Here is an 8186-nt window from a genome sequence, read left to right on the forward strand (position 1 = left end):
TGAAATATGCGAAAATATGGAAACAGGACATAGAAATTATTAAAATGTGACTTTATGTTTTATTATATAGTTTTCATGCATAAAATAGCTTATTTTATATTAAATTGAGCATATTATATTTTTATGACATAAAATGGGTCATGCATGATTAAATTAAATAACAAAATATAAAATTATATTTAATAATTCATTTTAAAATATTTCATTAATAATTTGGGTTTTAATTATTTTAATTAAGTTGGAAAAATTTAATTCTTTGTTTCTCTAACTTATTGATTTATTTTTGGACAGGTCTGAAAGCTTTAATTTGATTATAAAACCATCCAAATGGAGGGGCAAGTCAACCCAAAATTTGGATGAATATAGAGGTTCATAAACCATCTTTTGGTTTAATTACACAAGGTCTTTGAAGAGTTGAAGAAATTAGAGATTTGCCCAAAGATTTGCTAGTGACCGAGTCATAGTCCTGAGTTGTTATGGCACTCAAATTGACCAAGAATCAAGCAAAATCAACCACATTCCCTCAATTCATGGTCGGCCACCCTTGGAAGGAGTTTTGAAAGATGGACACTCCTATTTTTAGCAAACTAGCTCCCATGCCTCACCTATAAATAAGAGCCCCTTTCTCACTTTTTTAATCATCCCTCATCCCTCATTCATCCCGTACTCATTCATCATTCTCTCATCTCTCAATTCTCTTAGCTTTCTTTCCCCTCACGCCTATCATCATCTTTGTATAAAGATTTTGAACAAATTAGCCTCTTAAAGAACCCTTGGTCGGCCATCTCGGAGAGCTATCAGCAAAGGAGCAAAGCGAAGGAATGAAGGAGCCCTCATCAGTCAGAGTCTTGGGTGACAGTGATCACGTGATTCGTAATAAGTAATAAATATTTATAATGAAGATCAAACCTAGACTAACTATTATCACGATGAAAAGGCAAGCGCACCTATCGAACAATAGTATAGTAATGGCAAGACCGGGATATCGTACCCAAGGGAACCAAAAGTACTAGTAATAACTATCTTTTTATTATCTAACCTAGAAATAAAAGGGTTTGTTTATTAAACTAATTATCTAAACTAATTAACTAATTTAAGTAAAGCAAAGAGAAAATTTGGAAAAAGACTTGAAGAAAAGAAATTGATAAAGATGACACCTAAGGAGGAATCCACCTAGATTTCACTTGTTATCTGACTCTGAACTGGACGATTTATTCACTTGACTTGTTCCGTAGAGATCCCTAAGTTAAGTTATTATCCCTATTCAAGACTAATAACATCTAATCCCTAGATTGAATAACCAAGACTTTTCTCTAATTAACACTCTAGGGTTGCATTAACTCGATCTATGGATCCCCTTATTAGGTTTCACCCTAATCTGGCAAAATCTCGTAACCCTATTTCTAGGCATTCGATCAACTCCACTTAATTATGTCAAATCTACTCTTTGGTAAGGTATATTCCTCCTCTGCATAAGCACATCAAATCATGAATTAATACCTGGAATATTAACTCAAGCATTAAGAACACATAATTAAGAACAAATCAAGTATTTATCATACAGTTCAGATAATAATAACAAGATCCATCATAGGTTTTATCTCCTTTAGGTATCTAAGGGGTTTAGTTCATAATAAAATAAGAGTACATCTCAAAAGTATAAAAATAACAAAACATGAAGAAAACTCTAAAACCCCTGAAGGAATTCTGAGAGAGATCTTCAGTCTTAGAGTAGCTCCGGCTTTTGAGATGGATCGTCTGACTTCCTTCAAGTAATTCCTGGCGTGTGGTTCTGTATTCTAGAAAAGTTCTGGAAAGAGCGACCTCCTTCTAGGTCACACTTAGGGTGTTTATGTAAGCTTTGGATTGGCTTTCTTCCTCTCTAAGTACCTTTTTCCATGTAAAATACAACTCTTTGAAAAAGGGACATGCCCGTGTGCCACGACCGTGTAACGTGATTACCAGGCCGTGTTCGATTCGTTAAATTGCACACGGCCGTGTGGCCTCAATGGGCAGGCCGTGTGAATCGTGAAAACCTTGGTCGACACACCCGAAGGCCACGGGCGTGTGAGATGCCCATGTGGCAAGGCTTAGGCCGTGTCATCTTCTCGATTTGGTCCGTTTTTATCCCTTTTTAGCTCGTTTTTGGCTCCTTTCGACTCTTGGTGCTTTCCTGAGTACAAAACATGAAATAATCGGATTAAGAGCACCAAAATCCACAAATCTAGTAATAAACATCCATAAATATGGTAAGTATTTGGGGTGTAGATATGTATAATTTGGCATTTATCAGACAGCCACTCTGAATTGGGTTTAATTTTTCTTACTTTAATTTAATTCAAAAATTGTTTGCTATGTGTTCTTTGTTCTTGTTTACAACAATGATAGCTTAATTTTATTTAAGCTAGGATGATTGCTTTGATTTAATAATAATTATTTGATTCATGTTTATAATGTTTGTGCCTCAATCGATCATGTTTTCAATTAAAATCAAGTCTGTATTTTGTTCATACGTAATTGAAATGCACCTGAATTAGCTAAGCGATCCTAACCAGACGACAGCTAATGGACGCGTAATTGAAATGTGCATGCTCAATTTAGATCCTAACCCGATTAAATTGCAGGTTGCGTAACAACCCTAACCAGGCTCTGTTATCTGCATAGTTTTTAGATTTGTGTGATTAGACTATTTCAAACCTAACACGTCCCTGTTACCTCGCACGAATACCAAGAAACCCTTAGTAAATGAGGATCAGTAAAATGCGTATTTACTAAGAAAAGGATTTTGGATTTCGAAAGGACCTAGCGTGGTTTCCAAACTCATGAAAGATCGAGTTGCCATGAAATGTTTTTCCGAATATTGATAAGCATGTTAATAATAATTTGAGTTTAATTAAAGTATTGTCCTAGCTTATTTATGTTATAATTGTTACTTATTGTGTTAATTCTGCTAAAATCTATCTCATTCATATAGTTTGCATACTTAGGATAAATCGCATTAGGGATTATTGCATTTAGTTTCATATACTTAATTTTTCATCACTTCTCAATTATATTGCTTTTATTTATCAAATTGTTAATACACTTTTACAAATTAAGTGACTTAGCACAAATACAATCCCTGTGGAGACGATAACTCGATACTTACTTATTACTTGATAACGACTGTGTACACTTGCACAAACCTGAGCGTTACAAGTTTTTGGCTCTATTGCCGTTGATTGTCAACTGTTGCCATAGTCATTTTTTATGAAATTATTTATTTTCAATTTGGTTATTTTTAACAGTACTAACTTATTCTTTTTAATTTTATAATTTTCTTTCTAGGTGTTTATGAGCATAGATCGAATTATCGATTTACTCCTAGTAGACCCTGAAATTGAGTGAACTTTTAGACAAAGAAGACGTGAATGAATAGCTCAGAGACAGAACGAGATGGGCCTTGGAAATCAAAATCAAGACCAAGGTAATGAAGCTGAACATGTACGAAATCCTATCCTTATTGCTGATAATAGGGATCGATGCATCAGACAATATGTTGTGCCACTTTTCAATGAGTTAAATGTAGGAATTAGAAGGCCAGATATTGAGGCAACCCAATTCAAATTGAAACCAGTAATGTTTCAAATGCTACAAACGGTGGGCCAATTTAGTGGTATGCCCACGGAAGATCCACATCTCCACCTTCGATTGTTTATAGAGGTGGTGACTCATTCAAGATAGCTAGTGTGACTGAAGACGCACTGAGTTTGAAGTTGTTTCCGTACTCATTGCGAGATCGAGCATGAGCATGGCTCAATTCATTGCCACCAAGTTCTATATCTACATGGAAAAAATTAGCAGAGAGATTTTTGGTTAAGTATTTCTCGCCTAACAAAAATGCTAAGTTGAGGAACGAGATCATAACTTTCCAACAATTGGATGAAGAGTGTTTGTATGAGGATTGGGAGCAATTCAAGGAGTTACTTCGTAAGTGTCCTCATTATGGGGTTCCTCATTGTATCCAGCTGGAGACATTCTATAATAGTCTCAATGCACATACAAGATTGATGGTAGATGCTTCTACGAATGGTGCAATTTTGTCTAAGTCTTATAATGAGGCTTATGAGATCATCGAAAGGATCGCGAGCAACAACTATCAATGACCAACAAATCGAACAGCTTCAGGAAGACGTGTAGCCGGAGTTCATGAAGATGATGCTCTCACTTCGTTATCAGCTCAGGTATCGTCTATTTTCTTTATGTTAAAGCAGTTTGCCGCTAATGCTGCTAATAATTTTGTAGCTCAACCACCAGGTCCGTTTGAATTAGTTTTCTGTGTGTACTGTGGGGAAGGTCATTTTTCAAGAATTGCCCATTGAATTATAAGTCAGTATATTATGTGGGGAACCAACATCAAAATAAGAGTGGACAAGGACCCCAGTCCAATTTCTATAATCCTTCATGGCGTAATCACCCCAACTTTTCTTGGAGCAACCAAGGAAATGGACCAAACAACAACTTTATGCAGCATAAACCCAACCAATCTCAGGGGTTTAATCAGCAAGCTCCAAAACCACCTCAAGCTGAATCATCAAATAGTTTGGAGAACTTGTTGAAAGCATACATGGCGAAGAATGATGCTTTGATCTAGAGTTAAGCAGCAACACTAAAAAATTTGGAAAACCAAATGGGTCGGTTAGCTATGGAGCTTCGTAATAGACCACAAGGAACCATGCCAAGTGATACGGAAAATGAAAGAAATTTGGGTAAAAAACATATCAAGGCAGTGGCATTGCGAAGTGGTAAAATTTTGGAACCCCGATTTATTGATGTTGAAGATAAGCCTATTGAAAAGGGGGAAAGTCAACCTGTTGTTGAAGTCCCTACACCAAAAGAGCCATAATCTACAAAGACTGACAAGGTAAATCCTAACTTAGTGAATTCAGATTCTTTAACATCTTCTTTGGATGCAAATTTACCTACTCTGAATATTTTTTCGGTTCAATCGAAAGTTCCATCACCTCCATATCCACAAAGATTGCAGCAACACAAGCAGAAATAGGAGGTGCAATTCAAAAAGTTTTTTGGATGTCCTGAAGCAATTACCAATCAATATTCCATTAGTGGAGGCTTTAGAACAAATGCTGAATTAGGTGAAGTTTATGAAGGATGAACTATCCAAGAAGAAACGACTGAGTAAGTATGAGATTGTCGCTCTGACAAAGGAGTGCAGTGCGTTCTGCAGAACAAGCTGCCACCGAAATTGAAGGATCTAGGAAGCTTTACGATACCCTGTAACATTGGTGAATCTTATTGTGGTAAAACTTTGTGTGACTTAGGAGCAAGTATCAACTTGATGCCTAAGTTTATTTTCAAGATGCTAGGGATAGGAGAAGTAAGACCTACAACTGTAATGCTCCAGCTAGCGGATTGATCTTTAGCATACCTCGAAGGAAAGATCGAGGATGTTTTGGTAAGAATCGATAAATTTATTTTTTCTACTGATTTCATTATTCTAGATTTTGAAGTAGATAAGGAAGTGCCAATTATCCTTGGGAGACCTTTCCTAGCCACGGGAAGAATGTTAATTGATATGCAGAAAGGAAAACTCACCATGCGAGTTCAAAACGATCAAGTAACTTTTAACATTCTTAAAGAGATGAAATTTCCCGATCTGACAGAAGAGTGCTCAGTTATGGAGGAAATAGAAACCTTGATTTCTATGGAAAGCCATCTTGAAGAAGATCCATTGGAGAAAGCCTTAGGGTTTGACCCTTTGGAAGATGAAGAAGGTAAAGAAAACATGGCTGTGATGGAAGCCAACCCGAGGAATTTGGTTCAATCCACAAGGTTTGAACCGCTAGAGTTGGAAGTCAGAGAATTTGTGCAACCTAAATTGTCAATCGAAGAACCACCTATATTCGAACTAAAGGTACTTCATTCCCATTCGAAATATGTTTATTTAGATAATTGTTCTACTTTACTTGTGATTATTTCAGCCGAACTGACAAAAGATCAAGAGGAGCAATTAATTTCTGTTCTAAAGAAATTTAAGAAAGTAATTTGTTGGACTATAGTTGATATTCGAGGTATAAACCCTTCATTTTTCATGCACAAAATTATTCTAGAGGAAGGTGAAAAAGCTTGAATTGATGGGAAAATGAGGCTTAATGCTATTATGAAGGAAGTTGTGAGAAAGGAAGTGATCAAATGGCTAGATGCAGGAATCATCTATCCTATTTTAGATAGCTCGTGGGTAAGTCCGGTACAGTGTGTACCGAAGAAAGGTGGAATTACAATTGTTGAGAATGAGCGTAACGAATTGATCCCAACAAGAACTATTACTGGTTGAAGAATTTGCGTTGACTACAAAAAATTGAATAAAGCCACTCGGAAGGACCATTTTCCGTTGCCTTTTATGGATAAGATGTTAGATCGACTGGCAGGTAATGAATTCTATTATTTTTTAGATGGTTATTCGGGATATAACCAAATAGTTGTCGCTTCGGAAGACCAACATAAAAAACCTTTACTTGTCTGTACGGTACGTTTGCTTTTAGGCGAATGCCTTTTCGTTTATGCAATGCACCTGCAACATTCCAACGATGCATGATGGCAATATTAACTGATATGGTTGAAAATTTTGTTGAGGTTTTCATGGATGATATTTCTATTTTTGGTAACACTTATGATATTTGTTTGAGTAATTTAGCTAAGGTACTGAAGAGATGTGAAGAGATGAATCTAGTCCTTAACTGGGAGAAATGTCATTTGATTGTTAAGGAAGGGATTGTTTTAGGGCATAGAATTAAGAAAGGAATTGAAGTCGACAAAGAAAAGGTGGACATAATTGAAAGATTACTGGCCCTAATGAAAGTGAAAGGAGTCAGAAGTTTCTTAAGCCATGTCGGTTTTTACCGAAGGTTTATCAAAGATTTTTCGAAAATTTCTAAACCACTGTGTTCGTTGTGAGAGAAAGATACATTGTTCGATTTCAACAAAACATGTTTAGAAACTTTTAAAGAGATGAAAAAACAGTTAATCTCAACCCCAATAATCATTACACTCGATTGGAGCACACCTTTTGAGTTGATGTGCGATGCAAGTGATTATATTGTTGGAGCTGTGATGGGTCAAAAAAGGAATAAAGTGTTCCACCCTATTTACTATTCAAGTAGAACCTTAACGGGAGCCCAACTCAATTATACGGTAACTGAAAAGGAACTATTTGCTATAGTTTTTACTTTTGACAAATTCCGCTCATATCTTATAGGTGCCAAAGTTACAATATTTATTGACCATGCATCCATTAAATACTCTCTCATAAAGAAAGATGTGAAACCGAAGCTAATTCGTTGGATACTTTTACTCCAAGAATTTGACCTTGAGATCCAAGACAGAAAAGGTGTTGAAAATCAAGTAGCTGATCATCTGTCAAGGTTGGAGCAAGATGAGGTAACTCGATCACATGTGCCTATCAACGAGAATTTCCAAGATAAGCACTTATTTGAGGTGAGTCGAATTCATGAAACACCTTGGTTTGCTGATTTTACTAATTATCTTGCATGTGGAATAATTCCTAGAGAATTGACATACCAACAAAGGAAGAAATTCCTTCATGATAGTCGGTGTTATTTCTGGGAGGACCCATTCTTGTTTAAACAATGTGCAGATAATATAATCTAAAAGTCTGTAGATGAAAGTGAGATTGCTGAGATCTTACATCATTGCCATTCATCTCCAAGTGAGGGACACTTTGGTGGTGCACGTACCACAGCAAAGATTTTGCAAGCAGGTTTCTTTTGTCCTACACTATTTAAAGATACTTATGCTTATGTGAAGAACTGTGATAGATGCCAAAAGAGCAGAAACATATCACGGAGGAATGAGATGCCCGTAACAAACATTTTAGAGATTGAATTATTCAACGTATGGGGCATTGACTTCTTAAGACCGTTTCCTTCTTCATATAGGAACAAATACATCTTAGTTGCTGTGGATTATGTGTCCAAGTGGGTTAAAGTTGAAGCATACCCTACAAATGATGCTAAGGTAGTCATGCGATTCCTATATAAGCATGTGTTTACATGATTTGGGACACCAAGAGCTATTATTAGTAATCAAGGTTCTCACTTTGTGAACAAATAGCTTAAGTGGTTGCTTGACAAATATGATGTGAAACACAAGATTGCTACTTCTTATCA

The 8186-nt window shown here is 36.1% G+C and overlaps 1 non-coding gene across 1 annotated transcript; it reads right to left on the reverse strand.

Moving 5' to 3' along the window:
• Positions 1-3884: 3884 nt before the first annotated feature.
• On the reverse strand, positions 3885-3991 carry LOC128294314 (small nucleolar RNA R71). The gene has a single exon (XR_008284627.1). It is a non-coding gene; the product is annotated as a small nucleolar RNA R71 (small nucleolar RNA).
• Positions 3992-8186: the final 4195 nt, after the last annotated feature.

The sequence above is a fragment of the Gossypium arboreum genome, chromosome 6, assembly GCF_025698485.1.
Source record: "Gossypium arboreum isolate Shixiya-1 chromosome 6, ASM2569848v2, whole genome shotgun sequence".
NCBI lineage: Eukaryota > Viridiplantae > Streptophyta > Magnoliopsida > Malvales > Malvaceae > Gossypium > Gossypium arboreum.